The following is a 21,308-nucleotide window of genomic DNA, read 5'->3' on the forward strand; positions in this document are numbered from 1 at the left end:
GTCCCTCAAATAAATAAATAAATCTTTAAAAAAAGTATTTTTCAAACTGTACATTAACTACTTTAAATCTATTTATCTTGACTCCTTCCACTTAATACTAAAATATTGTTTTTCTTTATTCACCATTTATACATGTCAATAATCATTAAGTTTGACGATTTCTCTGGACATGTCCCTGTTGAACTCTTAAGTTGAACTCTTTTCTGTTGTTGGAGAGGAGTACCTGAAAAGTAATTCCTTAACTCGAAACTCTTTCTAGCTTTAAAACTGATACAGGCCGTGGATGTAGAGGGAACTATCTTCTTTGAGACCCATTTACATAGGCAGTACATATAAATGTTAAATTAGTTGGTCTTTGCAACAACCTTTAAGAAAAGGCATTATGTAGTTCTGAGAGGTTAAGTAATTCAGTTAGGTATATGTAGCAACTAGTGGAAACCCTTGGAAACCAAGAAGCCAGTGCTATTGATTATCATCCAAATATTGTCCATGAAGGGGGCCTAGTTAATGGATTTCATTTATTTCAATCTACCACCAAGTTCACCCTCATTGTGAAGTTGGCTTAGTCTAATTATGACACACTTGTTATGTTAAATGCCCATCCTTCAAATTCCAGGATCACAAGTCACCTTCCAAATGTCATTTGGCTTTTCTTAATTTCATAGAGAAAAGATAATGATTTCACTGATGAGGGTAATCCAGCTCATGTAAAAGTGGTGTTGGAGTTCTGGTCTTCTCCATCATTCTCTTGAGCTTGGATAAAGTGAATATATCAATGATATGTGGATACACTAATAATGGGTTCATAGAATCTGGCTAATGTATTGCTAAGGTAAATAATGCCTCTTTGAGATAGATGACTCATTTCTTCTTTTTTTTTTAGATTTTATTTATTTATTTGAGAGAGAGAGCATGAGCAGGGGGAGGGGCAGAGAGGGGGGGAGGAGCAGATTCCCCAGCTGAGCAGGGAGCCCGATGTGGGGCTCGACCCTGGAATCATGGCCTGAGCTGAAGGAAGATGCTTAACTGACTGAGCCACGCAGGTGCCCGAGATGACTCACTTCTAGCTGCTATGTATGCAAGCACATGGTTTGGTCTACAGGGAACAGTTATATAGTTTTCAAAAATTTTATAGTACAGAGAAATATAAAAGTCCCAAGGATACTCTTTGGTTACTCTTATTCTATTTAGAAGATCTCACAAGACACAGCAATCCTTTCACATGTTCCAAGGAAGACACTATAAATATATTTCAATTTTTACTTGGAAACAAAATCCCTATAGCAGAACAACTCATCTGCCCAGTGGAAGAGAAGGCTTATATCATATTTTAGTTATATGGAAAATCTTAGATAATATTTAATGAATTATAGCTAGACTTGATAAATTTTGTCAGGCTTTTACTTACTGTAAAATTACACCAAATTCAAAATATAGTCACCAAATGACTCTTACTAATCAGGAAGGCATTATAACAGGAATATAAGGAATAAGGAGTATAAGACTCGAGAGTAGAATATGGGTTTAGCGAATTTATCACTCAACTAGTCATTTTTATGGGTTTTAAAATTGCTGTCCCTCAACAAAAAAAAGGAAGAAAAGAAAAACTGAAACCCTATAAAACTGCAGACAGTTTAAAATGACTGGTCATCAGTGACTGCGACCTAACCCCCCCCCCAGTTTATCCGTGCTTGTGTGTTCATCTTCAAGCGGAATGGTCCTTATTAGTTTGTGTTATTTATGTATTTAACAAGAAAAAAAGATATTTCATTTGAATAATTTCTTAATGTGAATTGCCTTTTTCTCTTACTGAAAAATTTCAACTGGAAATACTAAGTGAACCAGAAATTGTCATCTTGTGAATGTCTAAGAAATTACCTATCTGTGTGATCATTTTCTTGCATAATATATAAGGCAAACGTTAAAATTCTTGTAATTCCTAACATTGAAAGGAATTGAGAAGATCATGTCAATATAAGCATTGTTTCAATAGAGCCTGTTTCCATTGCTAATGCAGCAATAATTGTTCTAGCCTTTTGATGGTGCCTCATGAAATAAAATTTATATTCTGATAGTTGTTGCATCATTCAAAACAGTTTCTAAGCTTTTTTTTTTTTCTTCTCCTCTTTCTCCTCTTTCTTCTGATTGCTATCTTTGTCCTACAATGTTTTGAGATGTTATTATTTTACCACTTGGGGCCTACTTCCTGTGCATACCTGAGCACTGTTACTCTTATACAGGAGCAAAGAGCTGGTGGGAGCTCAATCATCCTTCACCACTACAGTACTAACCCAGTAACACACGGTTCCTTCCAAGTTTCCTTGTCCCTTATGTGTATGTAGTTTTTGAAGTTGTTTTTGTTGTTTTTGTTGTTTTGGTTTTGCCTGATATTATTAAAATATCTTTGGTTTTTAGAATAAATGGTTTAAGTACCAGTTTGCTTTTTATTTCTTAAATATCTAAACTAATTATTAATTATTAATTTTCTTCACCATGAAGAAATCAGAAATTAAAAGGGAACTTACTTTCAATTTCCTGATTCAGTAACAGAAATCCAGCTTCAATTTACTACTATTTTTAACTATTATTTTTTTTTAAGATTTATTCATTTACTTGAGAGAGAGAATGTGGAGGAGGGGAGGGGGAGAGGGAGAGAGAGAGAATCTCAAGCAGACTCCCCACTAAGTGCAGAGCCTGATTCGGGGCTCAATCTCACGACCCTGAGATCATGACCTGAGCTGAAATCAAGAGTCAGATGCTTAACTGACTGAGCCACCCAGGCGCCCCTAAACTGTTATTCTGAAATAAATTTACCCTTGCATAGAAGTTGCAAAATCAGCTTCCCTTAACGAGAACATCTTTAAAAATCATAGTACAATGATCAAACTCAGAAAACTAAGATTTGTACAACATTATAAACTGAACTGTAGACCTTAGTGAGTGGTATTTTGCCTGTTTTTATATGCACTCATTTTTTTGGGGGGGAAGTGGGGTATACAATTCTGTGAAATTTTGTCACAGGTATTGATTTGTGGAACCAGTTGTAACCTAGATACAGACTGTTCCATGACTCCAAAGAAACTCCTTCATGCTACCCCTTTATTGTCATACCCTCCCCGCAACCCCAACTCAATGGCAATCACAGCTCAGTTCTCCATCGCTATAATTTTGTCATTCCAAGAGTGTTACATAAAATGGAATCATGCTGTGGGTAACCTTTTGAGATTTTTTTTTCAATTAGTGTAATACCTTTAGGGTCTTCCGCAATTTCTGTCTACCATATATCAGTAGTTCACTCCTTTCTGTTGTTGAGTTTTATCAGACGGCACACAGATCTGCTGTTACTGAAAGAACGCTTAGTTATGTAAATATGGCCTCTCATCTTTTTTAAAAAAAGTTATATTTTATAGTTCTTCGATTCTCTTTTAGCAGAAATCCTGGGTTCAAAATTTAATATTGACATTGTTTTTTCTTTAGTAGTAAACTCAAGGGATTTGACCAAACTCAATCTAAATTTCATTCAAACCCTAGGCCCTTGTAAAAAAATGAAGAAGCTCAGGGGTGCCTGGGTGGCTCAGTTGTTAAGCGTCTGCCTTCGGCTCAGGTCATGATCCCAGAGTCCTGGGATCGAGCCCCGCATCGGGCTCCCTGCTCCGCGGGAAGCCTGCTTCTCCCTCTCCCACTCCCCCTGCTTGTGTTCCTGCTCTCGCTGTCTCTCTCTATGTCAAATAAATAAATCTTTAAAAAAAAAAAATACATGAAGAAGCTCAAAAGGATATAAAGCAAATTTTTTAAGGCATGCAATAAATTCTGCGGGTTTACTTTCTAGCTATAATACCCTATTTATTCAAAGTTGTTTTGGTCTGTCCAGCACCAGTACCTTCGACCAGTAATAGCATTCTGATGAGGCTAACGGTAGGGAAGCATAATGTGAGATAAGGTTTAAAAACATCACATCCCCCAGCCACACTGACTTTGGGATGGCATGTGGCAGAAGTTAGGCTAATCAGAGTCGAAGTCAACAAACTCAATAATGGGATATTTGTTACAATACCAAGAAGAAAAACTCCTTTGCTGCTGAAATAATTGTACTACAACATGGAAGCAGCTAGATTAGAATGAAGCCAACCGAAAGGAAAGCAATACTGAGGAAGAGCGGAAAAGCAAATCTTGCAGATATCATTTGAATCTTTGGATCTTGCCACATGTGCAAGATCCTTTTTGCCTGCTCTGTGAAAATGGATATGGTCCCTTTAAAAATGTTTCTATGCATGAAACACTACATCTAAAACTAATGATGTAATGTATGGGGATTAACATAACAACAAAAAAATTTTTTAAAAGAAAAAAAATGTTTCTATGCCAGTCAGCATCATGTTAGACGCTGTCAGTAGAGGGCACCAGAGAAACACTGCAGAAGAAAATGGGTTGTGCTTCCTGGTTCCTGTGTGTTGGCTCTGCAGCTTCTCTAGCACCCAGGTCCTCCAGTGTACAATGGCTTCCTCAGCATTAAGCATCTGCACTGCGTCCTGGCTCAGATATTCAGTGGCCAGCATTTTCCCTCTGTCCTTCCTTAGGCCCTTCTGTAGCCTGGTGCCTCCAGTGAGTGAGTTACCTCTCCATGAATTTTCTCACATCCTAGAGGGTGCATTTCAGGCAAGTTCCATGGGGAGAACTTCCAGAAAGTTCTGCCAGTGTAGCATGACAGAAGGCTTAGCCATCCAGTGAGCCAAGGCCATGTCCTCTCCAACAAGGTCTGGATCTCAGTCTGGGGCTGGACTTTTCCCAATCTCACCTCTGGGAGTCATGGCTACTTCTCATATCTGCTATGCCTACATTCTTGAGACCTTTTTACTTCTTACCAGCCAATCACCTGATGCTCTAATCCCCTGTGATAATTAATAATTCTTCATATTAAACTTTCCCTGTTCAAATTATTATACAGTTTCTCTCTACTGATTAGACCCAGATTGATACACCATGCCTGAGGGCTGAGCTACCTTGGACTTTTCCATTTGGTGATCTAATAAATTCCACTTTATGCTGATGTTGGCAATAGGTGGGTTTTTATAACTGGCACTAGAAGAGTTCTGATACAAATAAGATCCATAAAATTAATAAGGTTAATAAAGACTAAATGATCTTAGAAAGACCTACAAATATTTTTTGTTAGATAGATAGTATTCAGACTTCATTAAACTGACTCAAATTCTAGAGAACTTTTTCTCAGCTACACAAGAATGATATTATAGTAATACTCTGGAACATGCTTTAAATTATTTTTAAAAACCCTATGAATAAACTTCACAACTTTGATTCAGGGCTTTAGTGTAAAGGACCTGTTTCATGCCAGGCACCTCACAACATGCAGTAGAGACTCCTTCTCTCAGGGAATTGATACTAATCACTCTCTGGTGCTGAATCAATGTAACTAAGTAACCATTAAGTAGTTAGTGCACTTATATTGATCCAGATACTATCCAAAATGAACATGTGTGAATGGTGAAAGCAGATTTAATAAAATATATAGATACTGTAAGATGAGTGTCCTTAAGCAAAGAAATATTGTAAGTTATTTTTAGTTTTGGTTTTGTGCTTTTATTGTCTTATTTGTGCACAGAAGTTGGTTCTTAGCTGATTTTTTTTCCACCATGCTATATTAATTGAAAGCAGCTCTTTTATTTTTAGAATAGCTATGAATTGTGTAGTCAAATTAAAAATGCAAAAATAGGGGCTCCTGGGTGGCTCAGTTGGTTAAGCATCTGACACTTGATTTTGGCTCAGGTCATGATCTCAAGGTCGTGAGATGGAGCCCCATGTCAGGCTCGGTGTGGGGCATGGAGCCTGCTTAAGATTCTCTCTCTCCCTCTGCTCCTCAGCCCTCTTTCTCTCTCCCTCTCTAAAAAAAAAAAAAAAAAAAGAAGAAGAAGATGAAGAAGAAGAAGAAGAAGAAGGGGAAGAGGAAGAGGAAGAGGAAGAGGAAGAGGAAGAAGAAGAAGAAGAAGAAGAAGAAGAAGAAGAAGAAGAAGAAAGAAGAAGAAGAAAAGAAGAAGAAAGAAGAAGAAAAGAAGAAGAAAGAAGAAGAAAAGAAGAAGAAGAAAGAAAGAAAGAAAGAAAGAAAGAAAGAAAGAAAGAAAGAAAAGAAAGAAAGGAAGGAAGAAAGAAAGAAAGAAAGAAAGGAAGGAAGAAAGAAAGAAAGAAAAGAAAAAATAATATCTTTACAGTCCCTAAATGATACTGAGTGAGAAAATAGCATATAGATAGATTTGTTTCCGATTCTGACTGCAAAAATATAGGAAAGACCAGGGTGATCTGGATATGAATATTTAATAATTATTGCCTATCTACTGATTTCCAAGTAATTAAGATAATAACAAACAGAAATATGCTAGTTAGAATTTGCCACTAAAGTCAGATCAATAAGCATTTCAAAACTTAAAGAAATAGTAACTAAAACCCAAACAAGTAGAGTCAAACTTATGTTCACAAGCCTACATTGTCTGTTGCCAACAAAAAAGTGGGTGGGAGGAGTCACCAAACTTTAAGGGTCTGGGTCCTAACTTGTGTTTCTATGACCACTACAAAAGGGACAAGGACACTATATGGCCAAGAGTTAATAACCTGTTTTCTCCTTCAAAAATGTAGAGGAGTCCAAAAGACTCTAAATTATTTGGATTAGAGGTCTGGCCACTGTAGTTTGGGGTACAACAGGGTTTGGAACATGACACAGATTTGAGGCTTTCGTGGCCAATGTGCTATTTTTAAGAAATGACTTAATTGTGTTATGCCATTAATATCTCTGAGTTTTATAGATATTTAGAAAGAATCCATGTATTCTTATCTCAATTTTTGTGTGTTTTTAATGAAAGGTTAAATTGATATTTAAACTAAAATCTTGGGTACTTAAAACATGGCCTTTATTAGTCAGAAACTAAAGAACTAGAAACAGTTTTCCATTTAGTTGAGAATATGTTCAGACTCGTATCAGTATACATGGAAGAAGAATCTTTTTGTTTCTGCTTTTGTTATTGCATTGTCTATTTTGTTTTGTTTTGTTTTGTTTTCATCGAAGCCCACTTAATCTAACAACAGCAAAAGGAGGCTTATATGAGGGAGATGGAAAAATAAAATAAGAAGTTCCAACAGAATTGCAGCCTGATGGGCATCCAAAACACTGGGAAAGAGACCCAGCTACTTATTCTTTCTACTAGAAACTTTAATGTGCTATTTTATTAGACTCCAAAACAGCCTTTTAACAATGGCATTATTACTCTACTATGGAGAAAAACAGTGAGGACCAGAATAATCTACACTCATGACTCTAGTTCACACCCTACTTCGTTGGAATCCACAACCCAATGTCTCACTAAGCCGCTTTCGGTGGGAGAAAGAGGAAGAGAAGAGAAAATGGAGCCAAGATAGACAATGATGAAGAAAAGCTCATTAGGTTATTACCATAGTTTCTTGCTTTTTTGTATGAATTTCTATATTAATGTATACTTCAATTCAGAGACAGATGCCAATGTCAAATACGTTGAAGGTTGAAAAATTAATGCAGAATGGAAGAAATATGATAATGAGAGGTGACGCCCTTCTGTTTACTTGGTGGGGCTTCCTTGCAACTAGATGTTGTGTACCACCCATGAAAAGATCTTTGGCTAAGTACGTGATGGGATGTTCCTTCCCCCGAGTCCTTAGACCTCTCAGGTTGCTCCTTGAGGGGGCTAACCCCAGAGGTGCATGAGGGCAGACTTTATCGGTCACAGAACAACGTTTCACTATGCCACTGATGAGATGAGACAGAGGATCAAACACAGTTATAGGCTCAGTATTAATCATTTAAAAGATCAGATAATTGAAATTTCCTATGATAGTCAAGATTATGTTTAAGTAAAAACCTTTTCATTAAGATGTTGAAAATCCAACATTTTAAAAGCATCATACACTACAATTACATTTGGCTGTTATTTTTTTCTTCCTTTGTGCTTTATTGATTATGCTACTGGCTTCCTAACTAACCCTACCAAAAAATATTGAAAATATCAGCAAAATAATCTTTAGTGGCATATGGTATCTTTTTCATTCCACCACTTTTTTATTTCAGTGGAATTCAGACAGCCTCCTGACAGATGTGTAACGCATTATAAAAGACTTGCAAGGCTACCTTCAGTAGACTCCAACAACTCTAAAAACAACAGAAACAGTAATAGAAAATAGATACTTCCGTTGAAAATAAAGAAAAAAAAGGAAGATTTTCTCCTCAAGTTTCCAGAATATATGGTTTTATTCCCTCTCTCTGATATACACTTAGATCATTTCATTAAACTGTTAGACATGCCTTTCCCTTTCAGCATGAGGAATGCTGTTCCCTAAAGAAAATGGCAAGAGGGATATGGTACTTCTTCTTACTCATTACCTCATGCTGCTAAATAAATCACATTTTCTGCTCAGGTGAAGCCTCAGTAAATTTCTTTCAAAATCTTCTTGGGGCGCCTGGGTGGCTCGGTCGTTAAGCGTCTGCCTTTGGCTCGGGTCATGATCTCAGGGTCCTGGGATCGAGCCCTGCATCGGGCTCCCTGCTCAGCGGGAAGCCTGCTTCTCCCTCTCCCACTCCCCCTGCTTGTGTTCCCTCTCTCGCTGTGTCTCTCTCTGTCAAATAAATAAATAAAATCTTTAAAAAAAAATCTCCTTATTTATTCCCCTACTGTGTTGCTATTCTTTTCCCTGTACTAGATATGCTTACAATGACTTATACATTCTTACAAAGAAGACACTGCTTCCTGAGTGTGTGTCTTGGGCAACACCTAGTGCACCATGGATGGTGGGTTAATATTGAAGAAAACACACTTAGGGACTGTTCATTTCTTCTTTTCAAAGTATTCACAAGAGCATTCTACTTTTGTGACAGGAAACAGCCTAATCTCATTCTATCGCATATTTTATCTGAGCTAAAAAAGAGTATATACAAACTGAGGGTCATAGTTTTAAGAGTCAAAACTTGTTTAAAAATAGAATGTGATGGAAAAGAGTTTGCCAGGTACCATAAACAGAACTAAAAGAGGAAGGTCTACCTTATCCTTTGATTATTTTGTGGGGAATAAGGTTTCAAACTTCTACTAACCCCATTTTCATTTATCTGGGCAATGTTTTGCAGGCTTAGGATCCTCGCAGCCCTAGCATTTTAAAACCATGTTCCTGGGGCACCTCAGTGGCTCAGTCAGTTAAGCGTCGACTCTTGATTTCAGCTCAGGTCATGATCTCAGGGCACTGAGATTGAGCCCCGCGTCAGGCTCCATGCTCTCAGCTTAAGATTCTCTCCCTCCCTTTCCCTCTGCCCCTCCCCTGCCTTCCCTCTCCCTCTCTAAAAACAAAACAAATAAAAATAAATAAATAAAATAAATAAAACCAAGTTCCTAAATCAAAGCATACATCTCTCTCTAAGAAGCAATGCTCTTAAGATCTAGGGATATAGCACACGCTCAACTTTGTTTCCTTAAGGATTCCTCATCATAGAAACTTGTTGTAAACCAGCCATTAGAATGATTGCCGGCAGTTTCTTGAAATATACATTTTAGAGATAGTTCATACTCAAATAATTGCATCTAGATAATTATTATCTAGACAAAGTTAAAGCACATATATGCTGTACTACTTTATGTTCATGCAAGTAGAGAGGGCAGTGAATGTTGTATGCTGCAACATTTCTGACCTCCTACGAACACAAAATTTCATTCTTTAAAAATTTATTGGTGTTCTATAACTGGAAAGTAACTTTGCTTCTTTTATATCTGTCAACTCTCTATTTATCTTACTGTCTCTAATTTATGGGGTCAGGAAAAACATTCCTCTATTTCAACAAGAATTTCTTTAATACAGAAAAACAATGAGTTCTCTGCCTACTGTGACATTTTTTTAGACTAATTAAATAATGACAGAGTTAAGTCCAAATATTAGTTGATGGATGCAATTTGTTGATGTACTTCAGTGGTGCATAACAATGAGATCTGACAGAACTTCCAACTGTACTATAATAAATCAACTTGATGATCTTGGATTTCTGAAACAAGAACTATCGTAGCTCTTTGAGATCAGATATTTCCTGAGAAAATAAATAGGGATGATGTTGGGAGGGAAGACATATCAGAAATGTCTCCTAAGTGAATAGCATTTTGGAACATAATCCATAAATTGTCATAATATTCTTCAAAATACCATTAAGCTGTGTACTCCATAGAGGGCTGGGCCAGAGTACATGGTTTATCCTTCACTTAGTTCTAGCTTCTTTCAAGGGGAAATACACAATATTTATTTTTAAAAAGAGGCCTGTCTATATAGAAAATGTAACCAGTGGATACTCTCACAGATAAGCAAAGAGTAGTTCCTGGAAAACTCATCTCTCATAACTGTGTCAAACATAGAAAAAAAAAAAAGAAAATATATAATACAACTTTTTCACATTTTATCTCTTCTTGATTGCTACATAGCATTTTTGTCCTTGACTCTTGGCTTTTTTCACTCCAAAGAACATTCAGAGTCTGCTCCATTCTTGGCTTTGGTTTGGTAGAATCTGGGTAACAGATAGAGAAAACTGAGAAAATCAAGAAGAGAAACTGCTTGAAGTAGGAAGAGAAGATTTTAAAAAGAGGAAAAGGAATAGGAGGGGCCATGGGCTGGATTTCAGAGAAAAAAATTTTTCTTGAGGATTAAGACAAGTTTTGGGGAACATGTGAAAGAAGAGAATTTTAAGAGATAATGCAATGAATCAAGAATTGTAACATACTCTAACATACTTAGACTACATTAGATTTTTTAAGAATTACAATTAGTGGGCAATGTTTCTTTAAAGCAATCTAGGCTACGAGTAGACTATGTGTGCCTTGGCTTTTATATAGGTTACATATGATACTCCATTTTTCTTGTAAGTCCTTGATTTCAGGAGGTTCTTCAGGACCAGCATATTCTGAATTCTCTTAATCCTGATTACCATGCTTTATCTAAAAAATTGTTAAAACTTTAGATTTTTACTGGGGTATGGTGTTTAATTTTCCCATATTTGTATTTTTAAATATAAAATTGCTTCAGGCGCACTTGATAAAAAAAGTTTGAATTATTAAAAGGAAAAGTAGAATATCCCATTCATTCCCATTTTCAATGTTCAAGGGTCATCATTGAGAGTTTTGTTGTATATTGCTGTTATACATAGCCATGAACATAATTTTTAAATATATTTTTAGTTCCTTAGTACTCAGTCCTGACTCGACAATTGAACAAACACAATTCTTTCCATCAGGTTGGCTCTATAGCTCCCTTAAATGATATAATGCACAATCATATATTATTGACAACCTCCATCTTGGTAAATCCCTATTTTCTGTCAAAACACTTGGGGTGTTTTTTGCCTCCATGTCTATATGTGTACCAGTCAGGATAAGCTAAATATTGCTGCACTAACAAGCAATTCCATAACACAACTTTTTTTTGACTCACACTGTTGTCCAATGTGGGTCAGCAGGGGCCACAGCTCATTCAAGGACCTGACTGTGTGCTTCCACAATCCCAGAGCAGTAGGGCACAGGATGATCTGGACGGTGGCACCTATAACTTCTACCTGGAAATGAGATACATCACTTCTGATCACTTTTCATTGGCCAAAGTAAGTTATATGGCCATGACTAATTTCAAAAGAGGGGAGAAGTAGAATTCCATTAAGTGACTGGAAAGTAGACAGTTGAAAATATTTGGTAAACACAATTCGTGACTCAGTATTTTAACACTTATAATATCTTTTCTGGGGTTACCTCTCAAATCCTAACCACTTTTGGTAACAAGCAATCTTTTACATTATTGCCTTCTATCTTTACCCTCAAATATGCCTTAATGCTGTACATGTGTATGTCACAGAGGCATAATTTATAAAGCTGAAAAAAAAAGCCCAATATCAAAAACATTTTATTTTATTTTATTTTATTATGATATGTTAATCACCATACATTACATCATTAGTTTTTGATGTAGTGTTCCATGATTCATTGTTTGCGTGTTAACACCCAGTGCTCCATTCAGCACGTGCCCTCTTTAATACCCATCACCAGGCTAAACCATCCCCCCAGCTCCCTCCCCTCTAGAACCCTCAGTTTGTTTCTCAGAGTCCATAGTTTCTCATGGTTCGTCTCCCCCTCTGATTTCCCCCCCTTCATTTTTCTCTTCCTACTATCTTTTTTTTTTCATTTTTTTTAAACATTTTAAGAAGACTGCACAGATTCCCAAAATATGGACATTAGTTCTAATTGTTTGCTTTTTTTTTAAGGAAATTTGCTTGATACACTATTTCATGGAGTTCGTTCATTTCTGTGATTCCTTATTTCTTTGTTGGGTTAAAAAGGATGAGCATACAACAGAATTTAGACTTAATATGCAGCACAACGCCTGCTATTTGGTTCTTACAGACCTTAGCAATAACAAATGTTTACTGATTAGTAGTCAAATGCTTGATATCTTTATTTTTAGACCAGGTTTTCATTTTTTCCAATCCAGTTCACAAAGAGCAAAATCATATGTGAAACAGTCACACTAAACTTGGCTGAAAAGAAAAGGCTCTGACTACAGTGCCTGGAAGAATGCTTATTCATCATTCCCTAGCCCAGCATATTTCTCCGTAGAGACAAGAGCATAGACTGCGGCCATGGAAAATCTGGGGAAATACCATTTATGCTACATCAAACTTGAGCCCACTCAGGCGATATAAATCTTTCCCATATGTGATGACTGATTGTTGCCCAGCCTCCAAGTCTAAAAGAGACACTGTAAATATTCCAAATACTCCTTTTTAATTTCTACCAAGAGTCTGCAGCTGTCTTTATGCTTGCGGTTGAAAGACTGTTTCTCTAATAAACTGGAAAGAGAGATAATTCACCCTGGGAAAAGTAAAGGGAATACAATCTTAGATTTCAGGTATAAATTGGAGGCACTTTCATATCCCAGAATAGATGTAAGTTTCAATAAAAATAAATTGCCCTTTGAAGTGTAGATACAATAAAATTAAAGACAGCCAAAACACAATCTATCTTGAATTTGGAATTGGATTCTAAAACTCTCCATGTTTTGTTCCAGGATATTATTATAAGGACCGTTTTTAGAACCTGAAATCAAGATATGTGATGTGATAAGGAATAATTTTTATTGCTAGATGGAGAGCAGGAGGCAGTTGGAGAGATGTAATATGGCCAATGAACTGTCAGATTTCCCAAGGCATTTAGGTGATTTAAAGTAGGGCTTCTCAAAGTGTGGTCCATGGACAACCTGCATCATAATCACCTGGAGTTTTTGTTAAAATACATATTCCAGGTCCCATACCAGGTTTACTGAATCAGGTACTCTGGGCACAGGCCCAGAAATCTGCATTTTAAGTTCTTCAGGGTTTTTTTGTAACTTCTAAAAACATCTAATGCCCACAGGCTTACTGAGAGAAGATAAGAAAAAAGAATATTTAAAACCAGGGCATTAGAAGACAGGCAAAGAAAACATTCTAACTTAGAACTTAAAGCAAGGAGATGTACAAATCTAGTGGTCTTTAGAAGAGAAAATCATACTGATGGCTTAATAGGACTTCTCAAGGTAATTTTGAAGAATCCTCGACATTGCATCTCAGGGAGGGACAAACATAATCCCAATCCCCAGGAAGAGTCTGTCTAGGGAATGAATTAAAATGGCCGGCACTAACTTCCCTACCCCTAAGACCTTCTGGTAGTCTACCATGCATATCAGAGTTCCAGAATAGGCCTAGTCTTGCAGAACACCTGGCTTTCTCTGATTACTACCATTTGACTCTCAACGCTAGCTCCATACTTTCTAGGATTAGATTTTGGGTTCTCCTATTGTAACCTGAGTTTTTGCTTTTTGGGTGTCTTAGTTCCTATCTAGTGTCTGATACCCAGTTGATCAATGAGCCTGCATTTTGTTTTCCATTTCACTCTTATGAAGGGTCCTACCCCTGAACTCCCACTGATCTGCTGACTGATTTCCCTGAAAGCAAAAGCCTGCTTGACCTGTTTAGAATACTATTCTTTGATTGCCTGACATCTCTCTGGCTGGCTGGATCTCATTTGCCACATGATGGTACCCCTGATATGACTGCTTCCCCGAATTATACCCCAATGTTGTTAAGCCTATGGGATGCCATGCCTGGCCTTTCAGAAAAGATTTTTGTTCAGAGCCTGCATTTGCATTTGCATTTGCATGGAGTAACAATCTCTTGCCCCACCCCTGCATACCACCCCCTCTCTGTCTGCACATTGGGTAATAGGAAACTGGGCCATACACAGACAGTTGTCAAGTTTTGGCCAAGAAATTCCATAAATGTCCCAGAGGACCAGTGAAAACCTAAACAGGCCATACTTTGGAAAATTCTCATATCAGTTGACTTAAGAACTTAGATTTTCATAGGGAATTTCTTGGTGAGTCCAAATTTAGCCTTTACTCTGAGTAAACTATAATCCCTTCAGAAAGCCAGTAAGTGATTTTATTTTTTTTTCCTTTCTGTCCTTGATCTCTATGGGGCCCATAGACTTGGAGCAGATGTTCCTTTTTGGGCAGCTTAGCTGTGCTTTAAGAAAGAACTTGGGTAAGGATCCCTCATTACCAGTATGGGATCACTTTATAAGGCACTTTTAGGCTGGCAATAATCCTTCTGAGCAATTTACCAAAATTTCAGTATTTTCTTTACTTTTTTTTTTTAATATTTTATTTATTTCTTTATTTGACAGAGAAAGAGAGAGAACAAGTGGGGGGGTGGGGCGGGGGGGACAGCAGGCAGAGTGAGAGGGAGAAGCAGGCTCCCCACCGAGCAGGGAGCCCAACCTGGAGCTTGATCCCAGGACCCTGGGATCATGACCTGAGCTGAAGGCAGACCCTTAACTGACTGAGCCACCCAGGCACCCCAAGTTTCAGTATTTTCTCTGTGTCACTTAAGATAACATTGGTAAGGAATAGAGACATAACAGATGCTTCTGGTCCTTAGAGATCAGAATTTGGATGAAATGGAAACTAAAAAATGAAGTTCTATTAAGCTGTCTAGAGTAGAGATTCTCCTATAAGATTCTCCTGAAAGATTTTACTCTTTTCATCCCTAATCCTCTCACCCCTATGCTCAAGACCTAAACAGGTCAAATTCTATACTTTGTCTTTCTAACCTTGATATTGCTCCAAATGCAAAAACAAACAAGTATAGTTTAGACTTTTGACAAAACTATAAAACATTATTTGTATATTGGCATTTTCTATAGTAAAATAGGCAGCTGAAAATAATGGGTTTAAGTTAAAAAATGATTTATGTAGAAGGAAGGAATGGATGTTGGTAGACAGTTGGTAGACAGTCAAGTGTATAAAATGTAACTTCCTTATTCTTTTACGTTGTCAGGTGGCTGAAATGCAATCTTAGTTAACCCAGGGCCGCCACTTTCCTGGGAGCTGTCTGATGTTGGGGACATCTAGGGCTCCAGGTCTTGGATGGAGGAGAGTAGGAATCTGCTCCATGATCATCATCCTTTGCATACAGAGGCATATCTGAGATGCTGATTTCCTTGTCTGTTCTTGGACTTCAGTCTACAAACCCTGGGACAAAGTCTTCCTTGGCTTTGTCCCTGGCTTTTCCAGGTTTGCCTCTCACTGCTTCTTCTCCTCCTTTCTTGGCTGCACTGAGGACATGGGATAACCTGGGAGGTTGTTTTGGACACGTCTGCCTACATACCCATTTTGAATATCCCGGTACCAAGCCGAACAGCACTAAACAACGATTTGAGTTTGTAGCCTCCATGTACTTCATACAGGAAGTTATTCAGAGAATCCTCTGTTCTTAGATTCCCTCAGTCTGGTCCAGGTTTTCCATTCTGTCTCCCAGGTACCCACTTCAGGCAATGGTGCAGACAGTGACTCAGAATCCCACCATCCTCCAAGCTGCTAATGTCCCTTTGTTTCCCTCTGATTCTTCTCTTTGGCCCCCTGCCGTGAGAACCATTATCTGCTTTTAGGGATGGGATAAGGAGAATGGTTTTATTTTGCTGTTTTTTTGTTGTTGTTATCATTTAAACTTTGGATCCTGAGGATTTATGGAGTTAACTTTTGAAACTCAAAAACCATTGCAAACAAAAATCTCCAAAGCAGTTTTTTTCTTATCTTTTTTCTGAAGCAGTATTTGTCATAAAAGGAATGAGATTTGAGAAAATGTAAGGGGATAGACCATGAATGAATATCAAAATATTTCTTGAATTTTAGCACTCAGTCTAAGCCTCCATCCTATAAAGGGACTGCTGAAACTCTGACAAATGGTGAAGAAACTGAGACAGACAAAGTTTAATTTTGGTGAAATGGGTGAAGGTGTTTTAAAAAAAATGAACATCTTAATGACCATTGGCTTTAATATGAAATTTGAGTAAATATGAAATAAAATCTATGTAGAGCAAAAACCTGGAATATTTTACCCAGAGGGAAAAAGAAAGAAGCTCACCGCTCTTGCTTATATTCTTATACTTTCCTTTCGACTAACCAGAGGTCTGCTGAGACAGGCTGGCTAAACCTTCAACATCTCCTTGTGTGAGAATACCTCACACGGGATTTATGCCCCTTTGTAACAACAAGCCTAGAGCAATATTGGGCCCCTAAATTTGTCATCCAGTGGCAGGCACTGTATGAAGCACTGGTCATCCAAGCCTGTTAGACAAAGTCCTTGTCCTCAGGGAGCTAACAGTGCAGCTGGGCTAGGAAAGTGGGCCAGTAAGCACGAAGTTCAAGTGCAAAGTGGTGAAAACCATAGAGATCAGCCATGGGAGTTAAGGGTAGGGATGGAGTCAGGGAGCGCATCTCAGAAGAAGATGACCTCTAGAAAGACAAGACTGAGGAACACTGTAGGTCGAAAGGCCACCACGAGTGGCAAATAATACAAAGGGGAGATGGAATAAAGGCTGGGGCCCAGTGTTTATATGAGAAAGTGACAAATCTGTGTGGAGGGAGGAGAACATTCACTCTTGAAAAGGTACTTCTCCCAAGCCATGTCCCCAGTCTGTGTGTGCGTGTGTGTGGTATTTCATATTATAATATTGGCACAACATAATGTTAGTATATATATATACATTTTTTTTTGAAATGTACAAATATATATCTGACACAGAGATTTACTTTTCTTCAGAGAACACTGTGGAGCACTGGGAGTTGCACTTTTGGGATGATTCATAAATATTTTATTATTTTATTTGTGATGTATGTCGGTAATTCCCATTTGGAGAGCTGAGGAAGTTTAAAGTCAAGCAAACAGTATTTGGAAGGTTTTCTCTACCAATAAGCAGCTCCTGTGAATGAAAAAGAGGGTAGAGGGGCACCTGGGTGGCTCAGTCAGTTAAGCATCTGCCTTTGGCTCAGGTCGTGATCCCGGGGTCCTGGGATGGAGCCCCACATTCAGCTCCCTGCTTGGCAGGGAGCCGGCTTCTCCCTCTCTTCCCTGCTCATGCTCTCTCTCGCACGCACATTCTCTCTCTCAAATAAATAAATAAAATCTTAAAGGAAAAAAGGAAAAGGGGGTGGATCTCTAATACACACACTGGATTCCAACTATGCCTGCATGACACTGAAAGATGGAGGGAGAAGGAAAGTGAAGACTCAAATTTATTTCTATTGTGATTTTTAGACTATTCGATGCATTCCAAAAAGTTGCGAGTAAAACTGCAAGGTATGCCTTCTTAGAGAGGAAACATCCTTTAGACTTCTTTATGATCACTGATATGTCTCTTAGCCTAGTTTGGCCTGCTTTGGTCGGATGCAATATGTGGGGGCTTCAGTACAAGATCCTTAAGACCCCATCCAAAGTCCCTGTTGTTTGATTTATGCAACTTCCATTCATAAGTAAGTACTGAGTAGATTAAGGAAATGAAATAAGCCACAGAACCTTTGATGCTAAGAAAGAGCCAAAGTCCTCTGACAGAAATAGCTTAGTCTCTGGGGGAAAGCATTGGAGAAGACACTAGCAATCGCTTTCAAAAAACTGGTATTGGATTCAAGGAAAAATGGTCAGTGTATCTACCCAAAGTGAAAGGCCTGTGTCGATTTAGAAAAACTAAATCAATCTATTACTCTAAGATAACATTATAGTGAAATAATATTCCTGGCATACATGTGAAACCCCTTAGTCATTACTCTGGAGTATTTCCACTTAAATTTGATTATGTCAATTGCATTGATTCTTAAATTCACAGAAAGAGAAGCAATCTGCAAATGAGGCAGAGAGCCTGTTGTTAAAAACCTGGGATAGATTCCTGGCTACTCCACTTGTTTGTTTTGTGACTATAAGGTTGAATCATAAAGGATAAATAAAGAAAATCACAAAGAAACACCGGATAAAGAGAAGTGTTTATTTGCAGCACGCAAATATTACTAAAAAAAAGTTTTCCTTTTCTTGCTACTCTTTCTTTTTTGTTGTTTTTCATTTTTTCTTCTAAAATTTTATTTAAATTCAAGTTAGTTAACATATAGTGCACTATTCATTTCAGGAAGAGAATTCAGTGATTCATCACTTACATATAACACCCAGTGCTCATCACAACAAGTGGGGCTCCATCCCAGGACCCCAGGATCACGACCTGAGCCAAAGGCAGATGCTTACACTTCTTTTTTTTTTTAAAGATTTTATTTATTTATTATTTTTTAAATATTTATTTATTTGACAGAGAGAGACACAGCGAAGAGAGGGAACACAAGCAGGGGGAGTGGGAGAGGGAGAAGCAGACTCCCCATGGAACAGGGAGCCCGATGTGGGGCTCGATCCCAGGACCCTGGGATCATGACCTGAGCTGAAGGCAGACGCTTAATGACTGAGCCACACAGGCGCCCCTATTACACTTCTTTTATGTGAGGAAATGGAGGCTTAGAAATGTTAAAGTCACCTGCATACGATGATAGATGCAAAATGTGCCAGAGCTAAGCCTCAAATCCTGTAATTCAACTCCATAGGTCCTGCTCTTAACTATCTACTAAGGACTCACTGAAAATTTAGGGTGTGTGTGTGGGGAAATATGTATACATACATATAAAAGACATATATACATATTTCTTTAAGTTGCCAACAGTGTAGAAGACAGACCAGAGTGGCAAAGGATTGGAGAGAGGGAGACCCGGACCAGTAAGGAGACAATGGGTTAAGAAGAGATCATTGAATTCTGAGCAAGATAGTGGTCATGGGGATGAAAAAAAACAAAGACTATAGATTTTAAAATTCTCTAATAACTGTCACCTGGTTGCATAGGAATTGAGGAAGAAGATAACAGATGAAGGACTGGTTGGAGTGAGGGAATGTTAGAGTTCGAAGTCCTGGAATATCTGAGACAGTCTTGTAATGGGAGCTCTGACAAGAAGGGCAGGCACATAAGGTTGTGGGGTCAAGCTGGGCCTGAAATCCAGCCCACTTCCCCACCAAGTCAAAGACCCTACTGCAAGTGTTGCGCATCCAGAGAAAGGAAACTTGTTATCATAACTTGTACTAACTGTGAGTTCCAAGAGGTCTTGCTGACCAGATCTCTAGACTGGGCTTTAAGTCAAAGCCATGGGACTGGCTGCAATCTTCTGAGGGAGATAGAATAATGGGAGGGACATAAAACAAACAAAGACACCCAGAGCAAGGAGGTGGGAAGAAGACAGGAGCCCTCTCAAGAGAGTGAAGAAAAGAAAGGTGGAACCATAGGCTCGTGCAAGATCCCTAACATAAAAGATAGAACTATTTCAAGAAGATCATGGCAGCAAACAGTATAAATGGCAGAAAAAGCAGAGGTGAGCAATGGCTAAAACGCTCTGGGTTTAGCCATTAATTCAGCCATCCTTAGCAACCTCTGAGAGGTAATTTCAGTATTGTGGTAGAAATAAATGCCAAGGTGCAAAGAGTTTTAGAGTCGGAGGGAGGTGGGAAAGCAAAAACAGAAAAAAAATTTATTTTTTTTGGCACCAGGAAGAGAGAGCTTCGTTGAGAAAGTTGAGTGTTTGTTTGTTTAGTGTAACAGACGCCTGGACATTGGTTACCCACTGAGGAAAAGCAAAGGTGCAAGTAAAAGGACATAATTTTTGAAGCAAGTCCTGGTTTCATCCTGATAAATATTTTGTTTAAAAGTTCCATAAACACGAGTGGCCCAGGAAATGCTTTAGCAAATACTCATTAACAAAGTGACAGCTATTTAAAAATGTTCCCATAGCTAATATATGTTTATCACCCCTTGTGTCATAAAGACTTCTGGCATGGAATCTTGAGTTCTTTCGTTAGTATGAGAACCCTCTGTTCCCTGGGGATTTTCAGAGAATAGGGTACATGGTTGACCTCTTACTCAGACAGAAGGAAATTATGCTTTCACCCCTGGCCCCAGAGGAAATTTATCATGCAGTCATTACTTCTGGATGAACATTGAAATGAGACTGAATGCTGGAAGCCTGGATTCTACATGAGCAATATTTCTGGACTTAGTTCCCCTACACTGCCAAAAGAGGGACTTGGACTTGCAGATTTCTAAGTTATTACAGTTCTAAAATAACCCAATGACCACAAATCACATGTAAACGAATGCTTATTCTTATTTCATGTATGACAGAATACACCGAACAAGTAGGTCCCCAACAATGGGGAGCGCATTCTGTTACGTATGGTATTGCCACAGAATAGAATAGTATGCAGTTGTATATTATTCTTTTCCAAAGTGTTCTGAATAATATAGAAAAAGTTCCTAATAAAATGTTAAATGAAGCCAGGTGGAATCCAAATTTGCAGTATAAACTAATTTTGTAAAAGTAAAACAAAACAAAATATTGATACTATATTATATATGCAGATACAGAAAGAAATCTAACAATAGGAAGGCAGCTATGCTAACCACTATACCACCAACGCTCCGGCAAGAAATCTAACAATAGGAATGAATCCACTAGAGAGTGAAATTGGTGACAATAATTTATTTCTCCTTGGGGCGCCTGCGTGGCTCAGTCGGTTGAGCGTCGGCCTTCAGCTCAGGTCATGATTCCAGGGTCTTGGGATCGAGTCCCATGTGGGGCTCCTTGCTCTGTGAGGAGTCTGCTTCTCCCTCTCCCTCTGCTCATGCACTCTCTCACTCTTTCTCTCTCAAATGAATAAATAAAATCTTTAAAAAAATTTATTTCTCCTTTTATATTGTCACTCTCTTCATAATCATTACAATTGTTAGCTTTTTTGTGAGTTATGTAGGGCATTTTATACCCCAGGTTTGCAGGGAGGTTGTTTTCCTTTGTATTCAACTGTATTCAATTCAACTTAT

General features: G+C 38.1%; 1 protein-coding gene across 4 annotated transcripts in view; it reads right to left on the bottom strand.

The window, feature by feature from the left end:
• The window catches only part of ARHGAP24 (Rho GTPase activating protein 24), a 508,514-nt gene that overhangs the window by 187,983 nt on the left and 299,223 nt on the right, over positions 1-21,308 (bottom strand). The window lies entirely within an intron of this gene.

This window comes from Mirounga leonina, unplaced genomic scaffold (genome assembly GCF_011800145.1).
Source record: "Mirounga leonina isolate KUSES-001 unplaced genomic scaffold, KU_Mleo_1.0 Mir_129, whole genome shotgun sequence".
Classification (NCBI taxonomy): domain Eukaryota; kingdom Metazoa; phylum Chordata; class Mammalia; order Carnivora; family Phocidae; genus Mirounga; species Mirounga leonina.